Raw genomic sequence first — 19,755 nt, 5'->3', positions numbered from 1 at the left:
CAATTACTATTATAATAATAATAATAATAACTTTCCCATCCTCCCAAAGCCCCTCCGGCCCCGTTCACATCCGCAGCGCAGTACCAACAACAACAACAACTAATTGACGCTATCAATAGCCCCAGTGAGCGCGGCGGCTGAATGAATGAATGAAAACTTTATTTAACAGATTGCAGAATGGGTACAATACAGTACGGCTCAATACACACAATTGTTAAGGCGATGCAGACCAGAGAAAGACGTTTGTCTTGTTTACATCAGGGTCCCCTTTCGTGACTGTGCTGCACCGAGTGAATCCACAGTCACTTGCTCCTCAATGGGAAACCAACCTAGATTTACCATGAAGGACTGGTTCTGGCCGAACCGTTCGTTATACAAGTATCACAGAGACATTACAAAGGTGCTCACAGTTGCACGAGGGGTTCGCACAGAGATACGGGATGGTTTGAAAGCTCGGCGTTGCTAATAAATATTTTGAATATTTTTTTATAAACTGCTCAAAGCGGCATTATTTCCGCCGTTGGGTGATCACAGCGCCTGCGCACCATCCCGTATCTCTGGATTCACTCGGTGCAGCGCAGCAGCGCCGAGGCTCACCATACGAGAAATATTCAGTTTCAATCTGTTTGCGCATTTAGTATACAGTCACAGTGTTCGACTTACATGATGATTTGCTCCATTTTGATGTAAACGCCGAAGAATAATCCAGTCACAATGTTATCCAATATCCAGCCTGAATTTTTCAAGGGCTTTCGAAAAAGCCGCCTCCCCCAACATGTCGTATACGTCATGCCGACGAACCGTGGCCCGTGGGCACTGGATCAAACCATTAAAGTGGGGGGTCACACAATCTTTGGAAACTTAAAAACTTGCTATTAAGTGTCATTGCGTATTATTAATTTGATTGAAATTACTTAGTTATGGTTAGATTTATATATGGGGGGGGGGGTATATCATATTTTTCATATGATCAAAAAGTGGGGGAGCAAAACCAGCGTTTGCCCCCCCATGTTCAATAGTCGTAGAGCACCCGCTCCGCATGCTCTATTGCGCAGGCGTCTATGTACACACCCACTAACACACACACACACACACACACACACATAAACACATACACATAAACACACACACACACACACACACACACACACACATACACACACACACACACACACACACACATACATAGTATAACTGATATTAATTGTATCTGTTAAAAGAGCAGAAGAAAGCTGAGCTGGTGTTTATTTGATCTGTTAAAAGAGCAGAAGAAAGCTGAGCTGGTGTTTATTTGATCTGTTAAAAGAACAGAAGAAAGCTGAGCTGGTGTTTATTTGATCTGTTAAAAGAGCAGAAGAAAGCTGAGCTGGTGTTTATTTGATCTGTTAAAAGAGCAGAAGAAAGCTGAGCTGGTGTTTATTTGATCTGTTAAAAGAGCAGAAGGAAGCTGAGCTGGTGTTTATTTGATCTGTTAAAAGAGCAGAAGAAAGCTGAGCTGGGCCCTGTTTCATGTACGTGGTTCAACTAAGTCGATCAAGATGTCCATTATCCAGCTTCAGTTAACCCGATGTTCGAAGCCGGGATTTTCCTGTTTCACAAAGGTGGATTCAGTCTCGTTAACTCAAGCCAGACTTGCGAGTCAGGCTAAATGCGCGCGGCCGTTTTAGGTGAAAAGCCAGCACGTATCGATGGCAGAGATCCTGATTCTCAACGACATTGATTGATTAATTGATTTAAGACTTTATTGACAGATTGCAATACGGCTCAATCGCCTCGCCGACAAGTTAAATGCGTTATCTATAGGCTAATTCTAAATCCCTCATTACCTCAATCAATCAGATTATATTTCTTTAAACTTGCCTGCTGGATTGAATAATCAAATGAGATCTTGCTAGCGAAAATTATTAGTTAACTGTTATACAGAATTACGATACGGCTCTCTTACCCATTGATTGATGTATAGTCAATCTTTTACTTATCTTCTCTGTGGTGTAACGGGTTCTTCTTTTGACTTTCACACGGACGACCGGGGTTCAAGACCCTAGTCTTTTCCTTCTTTTTGCAATATAGGAATAATTCAATTTGGTGCACGTTGAGAGCTATATAAAGAATGACATCCTCAATGCATGTAGATTTATAATATTTTAACTTAAAACCAGGCTACTTTGGCGTATAATCATTAATATTATATTCAAAAAAATCATATTGGAAACACCGGGATTTGAACCCCGGTCGCTGGATTGGCAGGCTTGAGCACTACCGCTGGGCCACTGGGCCAGATGGGATAAATTCATTGTTTATACATTAATGAACGAGAGACCCGTGTTTAGAATATCCTTTGTTTTGAATGAAGTTTATCTCTTTATCCTCATTCATTAATGTGACGTCAACGGCTCGTTCAATTTCTCAAATCCGTCAAACAGCGCATCTCATCAGACATCTTAATCCCAGTTACAATTAAAATAACCACATCATGTGTACATCGCACGAGCGAGCGCCACCGTCGCCACGGTATATATAACGTGCATTATTTAGGACAAAGTGAATTTAATATCAGCATTTTGGGTCTATTTTACATTTCAAAAGCCCCCTCTGGAAGAATGGAGCACAAAAACGTAATTCAGAATGGTATAATGCAGATCGTAGACTGTGGGAATAGTTTCAGGAAACGGGCTGTCACTTCTTTGCGGGGGCGTGGCGATAGTTCAGGCTAACTTGAACTTGAACTCTGCTTTCGACCAGGCTCAAACTTTTGGATATGTTGTCATGGTGATTTGGAAAATCCAGGTACATGAAATCGGAAAGTCCGGCTAACCCAGTTATCCAGCTAAAGTTATCCGGCTAACTCAGTTATCCAGGTACAAGAAACAGGGCCCTGGTGTTTATTTGATCTGTTAAAAGAACAGAAGAGAATGAGGCTGTGTTGTTCAGCCTGACTCTGCTGAATACAACAGAACAGCTGTTTATAGGCTATAGCCTAACTGCACTATATCATTTGAGTCCTGTATTACACTGTTTAATGCAACTTTATTCATTGTTTTATATTAAGTTATTTTGTGCATCACTCTGTTTTGACGTGTAAAGTTCAACATTACTGTGTTAGTAATCATTACTATGTAATGTTAGTTAGTAAATTGGTATGCCCATCTGTTATTTTTTTGTTGGGCTTTTTATTTATTCTTTTAGTTTATGATCTTGCATTTGTTTTACAATGCAGTTTGCACATAATAAGTTACTTGAAGATTCTGGACAGTATTTCTATTGTGGCAATAAATAAACATTGCATTTTTTGCATAAAGCAAGCATTTGTCGACTCATGTTGATATAAGAGTATTAAAACTTGAAAAATATCAGTTTATGGTAAAAAAAAAAAAAAAACGCGATTAAATTGCGATTAATCGTGAGTTAACTTTGGACAATCATGCGATTAATCGAGTTAAATATTTTAATCGTTTGACAGCACTAATATATATATATATATATATATATATATATTTTTTTATCCACTTTTTCTCCCATTTTTCTATATTTTTCTCCCATCCCAATTTCGTATCATCCAATTCAACCCTCCCCTGTCACGAACGCTGTTTCTTGCCTCCCACAAGCCGGCTGCAATGTGGACTAAGTCATACATAGCACAAGTCCCCTCCGGTACTTGAGGTAACAGCAGTCGCATCTTTTCACCTGCGCAGCTCGATCTCTCAGTGTCGAGGAGTAACGCGTGGGAGGCTCACGCTGCCCCCGACACTTCCTGATTCTACTGCGCAGGCGCACCAACCGACTTGTAGGAGTCGCTTGTTCACAACGCCCGATCCCCACCCTTCAGTTTCCCTCCCCGTAATACGGCCAATGTGTATTACTGCGGACGACCAGCTAAACTGAAAACAATGTGGAGAGCTGGATTCGAACACGCGAATCCTAGCGTCTCCACACTGGTGGCGAGTGCCTTGCCCACTACACCACCTAGCCGCCCATATATATATATTGGGGGGAGATTAGGTCAGAGAGAAGTTGAAATATGCTTGGCTTAAGAAGACACAAAACATAACATGAGATTATGACAATCACAATGATAATCTAAAAACAGTAGACATTGTAGACATCATTATCAACATCAGAATATTGTGCACACATATTTAAGTAGTGTATTCTCAGGTGGTATTTGAAAGACACACTTTACTATTCAATTTACTTACAGTATGTAGAGAAAACAGAGTTTTTCAATGTATATTTTGGTTCATAAACTAATATAAAGCAATATGCTCTAAAGTTTACTAAAACAGACAATAGCAAATTAATGGTCACATGTGAGGCAGAGACTAGGGATGAAAATGAACTGGCAAACTCCAGTACATTTATGTGGAAACTGAAAATGTTGATTAATATGCATTGTCCCTGGTAAATTAATAGTGTCTTTTATGTTCCTGTTTATATATTAGATTGGATTCAAATGTATTGTCATTATACAGTACAAGTACAATACAGTAGGGCTCAATACACACGATGATCGAAATGTGTTTGCCTTAGCAAAGGGTGATAGAAGGAGCGGTTCAGAGGCAGTAGCCAGCAGAATGTTTAGCACACTGCCAGCGAGAGAATGTTTTGGAATTCCTTCGAAGACAAAACAAAGATAAAGGGCCACAGAGACAGAGCGCGATGGCGGTTTTGACAGAGAGAAACGTTTTAATGGTGTGAAAGGTTATAAACAGTTGTCATGGCAGCGGCACCTAGTAACCAGAAGAGGGGAAGCCAGCTGTAATGTGTTTTGAAGACGCAGAGGTCACAGTGTAGGAGTGGTGTTTTACACTACAGAGTCTTGAAGACACGTCACCACACTGTTCCGTCCTGTTTTTGTTTTCCATGTAATAGCCTTTGGCTCTAATATGTCAACAAAATGAAACTATAATTTTGAAAATGGCTTTATCCAATGTTCAGATTTCTGTCCTGGAATTATATGCAAATTAGTGCATATTTAAGTAGATCAGGCCTCATTTGCATATTTGAACATACAGTTGTAATACAAAAATAGTATTGTCTTAATATAAGTAATCAACTGGGGAAGTTTCATTGTTATATATATATATTAGTTCACTGTGAGAACTACAACACTCTAAACCTGAGTGACAGTGTAATTGAATGACCTGACACTCACACAAACAATCGGGTGATCAAAACCAGGACTCGGGAACCAGTTTTTAATTTTTAATTTCTTTCTCTTTTTTTTTTACTCTTGTTGTGTCACAGGCGTGCACATGTTTGTTTTCAGTTGTTTTTGAGCTATGTATTGATGGTTGGTTCTTTTTTCTCTTTTTCCTTTGGTGGGGTCTCTCGCTGAGCTGTCTCTCTTCAGTCTCCTGTGCGGTCCAGGCACCCCGTCTCTGCCCAAGAGGAGGACGCGCAGAGGACCAGTTTCAGCTGGTCTACTGTACCGGGCTTCTGCAGTTACAGCGGTGACACTGGACAGTACTCCGTGACCATCAGCCGAGACAAAGATCTGTGAGACGGTTTCCAGCAGGCCTGTTTCATGAGACAAGCTGGCCCAGCTAATCTACTGACCGGAGCTCCGCTCTGCAGCTGTTTCATGAGGGCCACAACCGAGGGCCTGAGTGGGGAGACCGACTACAGCTGGTTTCTGAGAAAGTGAGTTGTCCCAATCTGCTCCAGAACTGGGGGGGCAGAGGGCCTGTCGGCTAGTGAACGTTGGGGCGTTAAGACCAGCGACCAACAGCTGATGGGACGCTGAGGACATCAACTGACGGCCGGCCTGATATTATGAGTGGTCTTGAGATAAAGATCTTAATGACAGTTTCCAGCTGCTTTCCGAGAGAGTCTAAGCCATTCACCGGACAGGATCATCGGGACCGAGCCACGGCACCACATGGACTGCAGGGGGGGTGCTTGGACCAGCGACCGGGGGAAGGAGGAGAGACCGTTCCGGGATGAGGCAAGTTTTAACCACAATACTTAGGTTTGAACCACAATACCTACAGATATTACAGTATCGTCCTAAGAGATGTTAGGTAATGATGTAATGAACTTTGATTCAGTTGGAGATGTTTTTGAATAGGCTGTACATTGCAATGGTAACCAGTTATGTTTCATTCCTTGTGAGGAGTCTGCAAATTGTTTTTGTTTTGTTTTGGCTATCTCCCGGCCTCTGAGGGAATGCAGTCACGTGTTGCTGTTATTCTGTTTTCGCTAAGTGTTTTGTGAGAATGTTTTTTTTGTTTTCTAATATACTCCACGGGATTTCAGAACCCAGTGTTATATTTTGTGAGCGCAGTCTATCTTGACTTAATGTTTTGTATAAGGGAAATTATTCTTCTGCAAGGTACTGTCCTGTTTTCTTTTGTGATTTCTATTTTCCAGCTTGGTGGTTAGGGGAATATGGTGCAGCTACTCCGGCCTGGACAAAACCAGAGACTGGACACTGTACACTTGAGTCCTCCGACCACCATCTGGGCATTTGCAAAGAGACGCTAATGATGGTTGCTGTTATGACAACTTCTCTTTTGCACGTGACACGGGGTCTATGCAGAGGACCTTTTGTTTTTTAGATAATAAAAATAGTTTGTGCTGAGTTTAATGATGATAATATGTTTGTTGTCTTTATGAAGTGATAATGATTGTGATTAATAATTATCAAGAGGAGGGAACTGTCGTGGAATATATTATCATGTCATTATGGATCTGTGTTGTTTTATCATGTCATACAGCTTGACTCTCGGTATGACCGGGTTGACTGGTTGATGTGTGTATGTCTCTTTAAGAAGACTCCAAGGGACTGACATCTCCCCAGTCATAACAGAGTTGTTGTTTGCTTCCAGTTACTGAGAAACCATTTTGTTTGCCTTCGTCATCATATCTGTTGTATGTTCTGCCATATAGGCCATAGAGCCATAACCCAAGGTTATGGGAACTGTAAGACGGAGCTGTTTTCCTTCCAGGCTATAGCCATAACATTGTCGTATTATTAATTTCTCTAACCAGCCATTTTGTTTTCTTCTAAGTCATTTCATGTATTTAATTGTATGTCTGACCAGGGCTCAGGGTCAGTCCTCGGCCAGACGCTAGTGTTAACATACCTGTCTCTGGCTGGTGACTGCCCTTTCAACGTGGCCACGCTGAAATCACCTTTCTTATCATTTGTTAATAAACCTTTCTATTATTATTAATAATGATTCAGAATGATTTGTAAAACGGCTCATCGTTTAAATCCTTAGAGATTTCCCATTACAACAGAACCTGGACAGCACCGTTTGCGTGCAAGCAAAAAAGAAAAAGGGAACATTTTGCACACTCCGCGCGGGTCCCATCACATCTATAGCCTACCCTAATGTTCAGCTCACCCGCCGCCTATGCTAAAGGGCGATTTATTTGGTGCCCCAAACAGAGTCATTGGTGTGTTAGGGGGCGCAGACTGATGACGACAACAATGATGGACGCAGGGACTCAAGACAAGACAGGATTACAGAGAGAGAGAGAGAGAGAGAGAGAGAGAGAGAGAGAGAGAGAGAGAGAGAGAGAGAGAGAGAGAGAGAGAGAGAGAGAGAGAGAGAGAGAGAGAGAGAGAGAGAGAGAGAGAGAGAGAGAAAGGGATGCAGGGGACTGGCGGATACCTCCTGGAGGCTTGGAGGTGCATGACTGAAAAATAATCAGAATCAGAAAACTGAATCAGAAGCATGTTATTTTCTAGTATTGTCTAGTATACACAACTCACAAATAGAGCAAGAAGACAATATACATTCAGATTGCAGACAACAACTATTTGAGTTGAGTTAGAAGTGGTGAGTGACCCAAAGCACAGGAGCCCAGTGTATGTAAAGGTAGTAGTAGTAGAGTGTTCAATATCTTACCCGATACCCATGCCATTCTGTGTAAAAAGTTTATTTTATTATGCCGCTGGTATAGTGACATTTCCGGGGGGGGGTAACCCCAGCATCTGCGTGAAAGGGATGTCCCGGCATTGCGGGACGAGGGTGTGATGTTTTGATGATGTGGTTAAATCTGTGGTGGTTAGCTTGTAGGTGTTACGATAGCAGGTAAGTGGGAGTTCCAATGGTTGAGGAAAGAGATGGAGAAGTGTTTGCTCTTCAATACAAAGGTATTCTCTTTATTAAGAGAACAAGTTGTAGCGGAATACACAGACGCCAAGCGTCAACAGAGTACTTGTTCCTCTAGCAAGGAACAAGAGAACAGAGAATTCATTATAAGGCCACATTCCAACATTCCAACGTGTCAATTAGTGACAGCCAGAATGACAGCCAGTGACAGCTTCCAGATGTGACAGACAATCAGTGCAAGACAGCAAATCAGAAGTGACATACAATTAGTGCAACCCAAACAACAAAGTGAAGTACACCAGACAGACAGTAGGATACCATCCTAAGGTAGGACAGAATCCCGAACGTTACAGTATCTCCGACGAACGGCACCTGACGTTCACCTAGGGGCCTCGGGATGCAGCTGCCGGAAATCATCGATCAGGCTGGGATCTAAAATATCCCGTTGAGGCACCCAAGAGCGCTCTTCTACCCCGTACCCCTCCCAATCCAACAAGAACTGAAACCCCCTACCCCTCTGCCTACAACTAAGGATCCTCCGCACCGTATAGACAGGCTGACCATCAATAATGCGGGGACACATGAAACGTCGGATGAACCCTCATAGAGGCCGGAAGGCATAGCCTGTAAGCCATAGGATTCACCCGATGAACCACTTTAAAGGGGCCTATAAAGCGAGGCGCCAGCTTCCTGGATTCCACCCGGAGAGGCAGATCACGGGTGGAAAGCCAAACCCGCTGTCCAGGACGGAAAACCGGAGCCGGACGACGCTTGCGGTTAGCCTGCCGCTGAGCCTTAACCGAGGCCTTCTGCAGCGCCGCCCGTACCCTGTTCCACGTCCTCCGACAACAAGCCACATGTGCCTGGGCCGACGGCACCTCAGCCTCCTGCTCCTGTTCGGGAAACAGAGGAGGTTGAAAACCATATTGACACTGAAAGGGAGACATACCAGTAGAGGAGGGGAGGAGGGTATTATTTGCGCGTACTCTGCCCAGGCAAACCTCCTACTCCACGTCGCCGGACACCCAGCAACGCAGCACCTCAGAACACCCTCCAGATCCTGGTTGACGCGCTCTGTCTGCCCGTTCGTCTGCGGATGGAACCCAGACGACAGGCTGACGGAGGCGCCGAGGCCGGCGGCAAACGCCTTCCAGAACCTGGAGGCGAACTGAGGACCCCGGTCGGACACAATATCCACTGGAAGCCCATGGACCCGAAAGACGTGCTGCACCACCAGGTCAGCCGTCTCCCGAGCCGAGGGGAGCTTGGGAAGGGGAATGAAGTGGGCCGCCTTGGAGAACCTGTCCACCACCACCAGGATGGCAGTGAACCCATCCGATAGGGGAAGGCCGGAAATAAAATCCAGGGATATGTGCGACCAGGGACGTTTGGGAATAGGAAACGGTCGGAGGAGACCCGCCGGTGCATGGTGAGAGGTCTTACTGCGCACGCACACCGGGCAGGCCGCCACAAAGGAGCGTGTATCCCCCCCCTCTGTTGGCCACCAAAACCTCCTACGGATAAACTCCAGGGTTCTGGCGGCCCCAGGGTGGCCGGTATGAGAGGTTGTATGCACCCACTGCAGCAGGCGCAAGCGTGCAGCCTTGGGCACATACATCCGCCCCGGAGGACCCCCACCGGGATCGGGCTCCCGTGCCTGAGCCAATCTTACCACCCTATCTATGCCCCATGACACTGGTGCCAAAATCAAGGCCTGTGGAACAATAGGGTGGGGCTTCTCCTCTCGACCCGGGAGATAAAACTGACGTGACAGGGCGTCAGGTTTGATGTTCTTGGAACCGGGTCGATGGGAGATGGAAAATCGAAATCGAGTGAAGAATAAGGCCCACCTGGCCTGGCGAGCATTAAGGCGTTTAGCCCCTTGGATGTAAGCCAAGTTCTTATGATCAGTCCAAACAATGAAAGGATGTGCCGCCCCCTCTAACCAATGTCTCCATTCCTCCAGTGCCAACTTGATCGCCAACAACTCCCGATTACCCACGTCGTAGTTACGCTCGGCCGGAGACAGCCATCCTTTAAACATCTCTGAGAGATCACCCCTCCCACCGCGGTGTCAGAGGCATCCACCTCCACAATGAACGGAGCCTCTGCATCGTGGCGGATCAGTATAGGGGCGGAGGTAAATCGACGTTTGAGGTCGCAGAAGGCCGACTCTGCCCTAGGCGACCATTCAAAGCCAGGGAGAGAGGACTTAGTGAGAGCTGTTAAGGGATTGACTAAGGCGCTAAAATTGTGAATAAAACGCATTTAAAAATTTGCAAAGCCCAAAAACCGTTGTAACTCCTTGAGCGATGAAGGCCGTGGCCAATCCAAGACTGCACTCACCTTGGCTGGATCCATGCGAAGATCACCCTTCGTCAACACAAAGCCCAGGAAGGAAACGTGTCAGTGTGAAACACACACTTCTCTGCCTTAACAAATAGTTGATGCTTAAGGAGACGTTGAAGCACCTCACGAACGCGCAGTTGGTGTTGCACCATATCGCGAGAAAAAATTAGGATGTCATCTAAGTACACAAACACTTAGTTACACCCCAATTAAATCCTGCAGCACATCGTTGACCAGGGCTTGGAAAACTGCCGGAGCATTAGCTAAACCAAAAGGCATGACTAAATACTCATAATGCCCATTAGGAGTATTAAATGCAGTCTTCCACTCGTCTTCTTCTCTAATCCTGACCAAGTTGTATGCATTACGTAAGTCAAGTTTAGAAAAGACCTGTGCCCCCTGTAAGCACTCAAAGGCGGTGTCCATGAGAGGCAAAGGGTAACGGTTCTTTCATGGAAACGTCGTTCAACCCCCTATAATGGGGCAGTTGTAAGGTCTATGAGGCGGAAGTGCGTTAGCACGCGTCTTACTAAAAACAGCTCAAAATAGACCGCAGGTACACCTGCTAAATCAGGGTTGGGAGATAATACAGAATCTGCAACGTTCACGGTCATCCTGGAGAGAGACAAAAGAGGGGGGGGGGGGGGGTAGCCCAATTAATATGAGGGTTATGCACAACAAGCCAAGGGTGACCTAACACAATCTCAGAGTGAGGAGACATGACTACATAAAATTGTAAACACTCCCAATTGTTACCCGCCACCTGAACACGCAGCTGCCCGGTGCGCTGAGTAATAACTCCACTACCAAGTGGTTGACCGTCTAATGACCGGACTGGAATAGGTACCTCTAGGGCCTCCAAAGGAACCTCCCACTCTAAAGCCAAACCCACATGAATCAAGTTGCCCGCTGCCCCTGAATCCACCAAAGCCCTGGTCGTTTTAAGAGAATCCCACAGTGACATCAAAAAAGGTGCGTGTGTCATCCATGACCGGAGAGAAGTGCCCACCTGCTAACACCTTCCCCAGGTCTAGCGGGCCCCTCCATTTCCCGAGAACCCCCGACAGGTAGCGAAACGATGCCCCGTGCGGCCGCAGCGAAAGCAGCGCTTCTCGCTGACACGCCTCTGTCTCTCCGCGTCAGAGAGGCTCAGAGTGCCCAGCTGCATCGGCTCGTCGTCACCCAGGTGCTCTCTCGTTGGATGGTATGCCGGTTGTTCGACACCAGAAGAGGGGCGGAAGAGTACCTGTGACGAAGCCCCCCTCTCGCGCTCCCTCTCCCGGTGCCGATTGTCCATCCTTATGGCCAGGTTGATCAGGTGGTCCAGGTGATGTATCGAATACGTGGCGTAACTCCAGGGTGAAGGCATCCACACTGCGGCAGATTACTGACCCACTCTCCCATTCTGCTGTAGCCCAACTGAGAGCACGGCCTGTGAGGAGGGTGATAATATATGCTACCCGAGACACATCAGTAGGAAAGGTACGAGGTTGTAGTTGAAATACGAGAGCATACTGAGTGACGAACTCACGACACCCTGCTGGAGCCCCTCCATAGCGATCCGGCGGCGGCAGACGTGGCTCCCGGAATTCCTCACGACCCACAGGATACCTCAGCTCTCCTTCCCCGCCGACCGGTGAAGCTCCCGACGCTGAGCCCATCGTGGATGCCGTCCCAGCGGCTGCAGAGTGGGCTTCGTTAGCCGCAGCTAACGCTGAATCAGCTGTCTCCTGCGATACGACGGACAGGTCTCCCAGTCGACCCAGCTCGCCTCCAACAGCCATCTGACGCTCGAGCAGAATCCTCAGCTGGTCCCGCTGAGCTACCATCTCCTCCCGCATTTCCTCTGTGGAACTCATCTTTGGCTAGAGCTTCTGTTACTAGAGCTTCTGTTACGATAATGGTCGAGGAAAGAGACGGAGAAGTGTTTGCTCTTCAATACAAAGGTATTCTCTTTATTAAGAGAACAAGTTGTAGCGGAATACACAGACGCCAAGCGTCAACAGAGTACAGAAAAGAGAGTCGGGTCAGCACTCGTTCAGGCGGTCCTGCTCGTAGATATAGTGACGCTCTAGCAAGGAACAAGAGAACAGAGAATTCATTATAAAGCCACATTCCAACATTCCAACATGTCAATTAGTGACAGCCAGAATGACAGCCAGTGACAGCTTCCAGATGTGACAGACAATCAGTGCAAGACAGCAAATCAGAAGTGACGTACAATTAGTGCAACCCAAACAACAAAGTGAAGTACACCAGACAGACAGTAGGATACCATCCTAAGGTAGGACAGAATCCCGAACGTTACAGTAGGTTATATCATAACCACAGCTATCTGCATACGTGATGATGTGGTTCATTCTGTGGGGGTTAGATTGTAGGTTATATCACCACAGCTATTTTCATAAATGGAGCACTGCCCCATGACACTATCCTTTGTCCAGCTATCAGTTGTCACATGAAAGGTGGGATAGAACAAAAGCTGACCACATGATATAATAAGAATATTTTGAAACGGACCCCACCATCATGTTCATGCATCAACAATTACTTGTAAGACTGCTTTGTATCTTCGTTTGGACCTTTGGAAATATTAGCAATACTTTTTGGAATGTTGTGTGTCAAGAGAAAAGAAAGAAAGAAAAAAACCTTGCAATTTGAATTTTTTTTTCTCCTGTCTTGACTGCTCCGTGACCAGCAAGGTCTCCCCTACATTGTCAAACGCCTAGAGAAAACTTGTCTTGAGCTTTTCTTAACCTCTTAACCCTTCTGCCTTGTTAGGTAACTGACAGAGTTGGCACATCAGTCAGAGTTGCATCACGTTCAAGGTCATAAAAAACTTAATTTGTAATATTTTGTTCCAATTTTTTTTTTATGAATACCACTATGAACCTAACTCAACATATCTATCAAAGATTCCAAAGATTTCCGAATTATAACCCCTTATATTCCCGTTTGTGTTAGGGTTATGGTTATGGTTAGGGTTAAGCCCTAGCCATATTTTCTGAGAATTCGCCTAAAATACATACCTAAGTAAATGGAAGATTGCTCCACTTCTCCAAGGTCCATTTGCATGTTATTGGTATCTAGGGACATCTATGGAGCTCAGCGAATGTATTCCCAGTGTTTTTCTTTTTTCATCTTTGATGGTGAATAATACCATGTTACAGTAACATTGACCAGACATGAAAAATTGCCACTGAGCTAATTCAGCACCTTCTTGAGATCACGTGTGGAAATGGAAGATTGCTCCACCTCTACAAGGGACATTTGCATGTTCTTGGTATCTAGGGACATAATAATAATAATAATAATAATAATAATAATAATAATAATAATAATAATAATAATAATAATAATAATAATAATAATAATAATAATAATAATAATAATAATAATAATAATAATAATAATAATAATAATAATAATAATAATAATAATAATAATAATAATAATAATAATAATAATAATAATAATAATAATAATAATAATAATAATAATAATAATAATAATAATAATAATAATAATAATAATAATAATAATAATAATAATAATAATAATAATAATGCAGGACCTGTTGCAGAGGTCTTTATTCGGCATGCAATGACACTCAATGTTTTAGTGGCACACAGCGGTTAGTTTAGCACACACACCGGAACACACACTCATGCATTGTCTCTTTAGGATCGCCAATGCGATACTACTCTGCGCTTAACCCATCCCGTCGTCCTTCCCCCCAAGGGCCGCCGGGAGCAGACGAGGGCTGCGGCGTGAGCCACGCCCGGGGACCATCCAAGTGCTCCTGCCCGTCTTCGTCACGGACGCGACAGCGTTAGCGATCTGTTGTTGTGCATGTTTTTCCATTGGGTTTCTCTTATCGTGCCCTAGTGACATCTATGTATATCAGGGAATGTATTCCCAGTGTGAGAAATATTGTGTCTGTTACTAGGCTTGAGTAAATTGTGATGAACCAAAGGAGAATATAATTTATTTATTTTTATTTTTGATGGTGAATGCTAAAAACTACCAGACATGAATAATTGCCACTGAGCTCATTCAGCACCTTCTTGAGATCACATGTACAAAATCAAAGCAAGGGAGTGTATTGGGTCCTATTTCTCCTGTATATTAATGACCTGAAAGCAGATTGCTCATGTGACCTTTTTTTATACGCGGATGACTCCGCCTTACTAGTGTCTCATAAAGACAAACAAGTGGTTGAGCAGATATTGAGTGCAGAACTAGAGAAGGTTAGTGACTGGCTAGGCTACAACAAGCTGTCCCTCCATGTGGGGAAGACTAAGTCCATCCTATTCGGGTCAAAGGTCAGGCTCAGAAAATCGCCAGGTTTTAACATTAGAATAGGAGATACTGTTCTCACCGACAAAACATCTGTGAAATATCTTGGTTGCGTCCTGGAAAACAGCTTATCAGGGGAAAGCATGGCTCAACAAGTACTGTCAAAGATCAATAACAGGACTAGATACCTAGCCAGAATCTCCCATTTTTTTTTTAGATCAGTCAGCGATGAAAATTCTTGCTGGAGCACTCATACAGTGTCACTATGACTATGCGTGTGGCTCCTGGTACAACAGCGCCCCCAAAAGTCAGAAAATAAAACTACAGACATCACAAAACAAGCTAATCAGGGTAATACTAAGGCTACCCGCCCGAACCCACCTTGACCCATCACATTTTGAGAACATGAGATGGCTAAAGGTGGAAGACAGAGTCAACCAAATAGGGATGTGCCTAGTTCACAGGATCGTGCACGGGGTAGTGCCAGTGTACTTCAACAACTACTTCAACCGAATCAGGGACACCCATGCATACCCAACTAGGCATAGCCTAGACACTGTTTTTATGCGTATGTTAGGTATATAAATGGTAAATGGTATATGATGTGTTGTTATGTCATGGCTGTATGATGCATGTCTAAGCATCTCATTCCCCTACCCCCCTACACAATGGAAATAAGCTCTGAACTTTCTTGTGTACATCCTTGGCAGTATCTCCTGACTGTGCTTTCTGTCACATGTTATTTTTTATATTGTCAAATAAAGTCATTCATTCAAGCAAATTAATAAAGGGCAGATGATTTACAGGGGTTTTTGTAGATACAGTACTGAATTTTGCCATCCGGACACATGCCATTTTAGATATGAATATATAATATCAGGCCTATAAATGACTTATTATGGCCAAGTCACACATCTATGGATCTCCCCTTTCCAATGGCAGAGTTCAATCTGGATGTAGTACCACCAGGTGCCCCTGACAGGGCAGCAAAAACCGTGAATGAAATCTACTGTAAGTACAGTTACTTTTTTATAATATCTCCGCCATTTTTCATCAGATTGCGAACTTTTTTTACTAGACGTTCACAGAAAGGTAAAGAAACTAAACTACGTTCTATTTTATGGCAATAACGTTCAGGTTTGTTCGACCCGTGAGATATGATCCCAAAATAAAAAAAAGCTTCATGCTGGAAGTCAGATGATTGATGCAGGACGCGCACATGTTGCGGCACTTTGCCCTTGTCTGCCGTTTTTTAAGTTCCAGCTGAGAGGTAGGAGCTGGAAAACATAAAGGTGCCATAGCCTGAAGTCTGATGTAGTACAGGTCCAAAGTTTATAGAAATCCCACAGAAAATGAGTGCTTCACAAAGGTTTTTGTGTAGTGTCTTCCGGTAAAAATTCAGCATGACTATCCAAAATGGCCGTCCACTTGCATTAATTTCGCCTCTCAGGTCAAAACAAAGGACTTCTTCACCTTCTTGTGTCACCTTCCCCCACTCTGAGCGCCCATCTGGGAGAAGACGCTCCTTGGCTACAACGGTGGTCATTTTCGCCATCAGCGGTGACTGGTCAGTTCAGGACCGTTCACAACCGGACGTGGTCACTCGTCAGAGCGGCTTGTCAAATGATCGGATATTTCGTCTTGTAATTTGAGACCCGAATCACGCAATAGGTTGAGTGAGGTGACGATCGAAAGGTGGCAAATTCAACTTTCTAACAATGTAACAAGGTTGATCGGCGAAAAATGAAACCCGGAGCCGGTAGACGAGTGCAAAGTGCCGCGATGTGCGCGCGAGTGCGTGACGGCCCGCCGTCGGGCCGTCCGATGCTTAAGAGCTTAAGAGGTGAAACGAGTTACGCATGTGAAATTTATACAAACTATCTTCATGTGCCTTTGGAGACCTATTTAGAACTACAACCTGAGGCGCACCTATCCACCTACGACTCGGGAACACAGCCTTCTGTCTGAACGCACCCACAATGGTGACATTGTGCCATCTTTGCTTGGTTCAGTGTGAACAACCCAAAGCTGGAGGTTCTCCATTGCGGGATTATTACAGGGTTTCTGTGTGAAAAGGGCTACACATCACACACCTGTAACCAGCCCTCACCTTAGGAAACCCCAGTTTATACGATCTACATTCAATCAAATGAGGGGCGGAGTCAAAGAAAAGGAGCGAGTGATTGGCTACGGACGTGTCTGTCATTGGATCAGTGTTTCTTTATGTTGTTTTGGTGCCACAGCATAGCAACAGTGGAGCAACAGAGGCCTGGTGTTTACAGTGTTTTAAAACAGAAAAACAGCCCTGCGATACAGAATTGGCCACATAGGGCTGCATTGATGGATACCAACCAACCCGGAGCTCGCCTGGGTTCTGTCAGTAAACACGCTGACATTGGAAGCTGTCACATGCAAATACACTCACACACCAACACACACACACACACACACACACACACACACACACACACACACACACACACACACACACACACACACACACACACACACACACACACACGCATACATGTGCACACATTCACACGTGTATGCGCACGCACACACATACATGCACACACTTACAAACACGCACACACATGCACACACACACACACACACACACACACACACACACATACACATGCCTACTCATACAAACACACATGCTCACAACACACACACACACACACACACACACACGCACGCACGCACGCACGCACACGCACGCACGCACACACACATACACACACACACACACACACACACACACACACACACACACACACACACACACACACACACACACACACACACACACACACACACACACACACACACACACACACACACACACACACACACACACACGCTCTTCCACCCAGCAATCCAGAGCGATCTCGCCCCATGTAGCATTTTACTGTGCAATCATCAAAGGGCCATTAAATCAGAAGTGACTGCCAGTAAAGAGAGGAAATTGCGGCCCAGGATTACGATGTTTGCATGATAAGGGGGAGGAGGAGGGGGGGGGGTGTAGTCGGGACCGGGGCGTCGCAAGATTTATGTTGCATTTACTGTGGAGCAGGTCGTAAAGTGTAATTACAGGAGGGCGACACACCACAGATCCACAATCCAGGCAAACTGGCAGGCGGGCTGGGAGACAAGTCATCCTGGCCTACTCATCTCTCCAGTCTGTTTCTCTCCCTCTCTCTCATCCCCCACCTCGGCCGGCGCCAAACCCATAAATCAGAGGCCACAGAACACGGCCCAGTCAACAGACACAGAGACAAAAAGACAAACTAAACAGAAGAGGACAACAACAACAACAACAACAGGGTTGAAAGATCAGAGGAGGTGGTGGAGGATGTTTTTCCCACAGAGACAGAGAGAGAGGGGGAGAGAGAGAGAGAGACAGAGACAGAGAGAGAGGGGGAGAGAGAGAGATAGAGAGAGAGAGTGAGAGAGACAGAGAGAGAGAGGGGGAGAGGAGAGAGAGAGAGAGAATGAGAGAGAGAGAGAGAGAGAGAGAGAGAGTGAGAGTGAGAGAGACAGAGAGAGAGGGGGAGAGAGAGAGAGAGAGAGAGAGAGAGAGAGAGAGAGAGAGAGAGAGAGAGAGAGAGAGAGAGACAGGGGGGAGAGGGGGAGAGAGAGAGAGAGTTTGTCTTGTTTGTTTGACATGTGTCTTTGTTTACAAGTCCGTTTGTGTTGCTTCTCGAAGGGATCGAGAGACCGAGAGACCGAGAGAGATGGAACGAGAGAGAGAGCTGTATAATTTGCGATAGGGGTGGGGATTTGGGGGTTCCCGGGAGATTTATGTCAATGTTTACCGGACTCCATTCCCTCCCGGTCCCCTGTAAGGAGAGCGGTCAGACAATAAATCATCCCTTTAAATGGATGGGCCGCCGGGAACCTTTTGAACCCCGGCCTAATTTCCCTGGTAGCACTCAGAGAGAAGGCCCCCCGAGTTAGTGTTTATCCTGAGCCCTGCATGAAAAGCGTCGACTTAGCACCAGATGTTAAGGAAGGCGGGGGCTTCTCTCTCTCTCTCTCTCTTTCTTTCTCTCTCTCGTCATCCTCCTTTTCTTTTCTTGAGTCCCCTCATCCACTCTGTGAGCCGCCTCTCTTCCTCCAGGGGCCGCGGAGGGGCCGGGGGGGTCAGAGAGGGGTTGGCAGGGTTATCATTAGGTCAGCGTTGGTTCAAGAAGGCACTTGGCACCGCCCCTCTCTCCTCCTCCTCCTCCTCCTCCTTCCCCTGCTCCGCCCCTCTCTCCTCCTCCTCCCCCTCCTCCTTCCCCTGCTCCACCCCTCTCTCCTCCTCCTCCTGTCTTCCCCTGCTCCACCCCTCTCTCCTCCTCCTCCTCCTGTCTTCCCCTGCTCCACCCCTCTCTCCTCCTCCTCCTCCTCCTGCCTTCCCCTGCTCCACCCCTCTCTCCTCCTCCTCCTCCTCCTCCTGTCTTCCCCTGCACCGCCCCTCTCTCCTCCTCCTCCTCTCTACCTCCTTCTCTTCTCCCAGGCATGCTGTCCCAGTACAGGCCGCACATTCTGGTTTTCCTCTGTTCGCTGTCATCAATACACACACACACACACACACACACACATACTGTATTTATATATATATATAGAGTATATTTATATATTAGTGCTGTCAGGCGATTAAAAAAATGTATCTAATGTATCTAAGTTTCTTTATTAGTTGTCATACAGAAGTACAGAATACTTTTATACAAAATGCTTCTTTCTGTTTTGCTCCAGAGATTGTGCTAGATAAAAATAGATAAGTATAAAAAGTATAGTAAGTATAAAATAGAAGTCAATTACGTAGACAAAAAGTGTTCAATATATACATATATACAATGTACAATGCAGAGTAGAAAAGTAACTGAGTTACAATACAATATACTATATACTATACAGTACAATGCAGAAATGGGATGAGGTACAATTTAGGTACAATTTACAGTAAGGTGTAATGAGGTAGGTTGTAGTGCAAGTTCTTTACCAATAAATATAAAGTGTGTTTAGGTGTTCTAAAGTGGGTAGAGTGGGT

The sequence above is a fragment of the Notolepis coatsorum genome, assembly GCF_963971535.1.
Source record: "Notolepis coatsorum genome assembly, contig: SCAFFOLD_193, whole genome shotgun sequence".
Lineage (NCBI taxonomy): Eukaryota > Metazoa > Chordata > Actinopteri > Aulopiformes > Paralepididae > Notolepis > Notolepis coatsorum.
The sequence above is the reverse complement of the archived record's forward strand: the minus strand, read 5'-3'. Positions refer to the sequence as shown.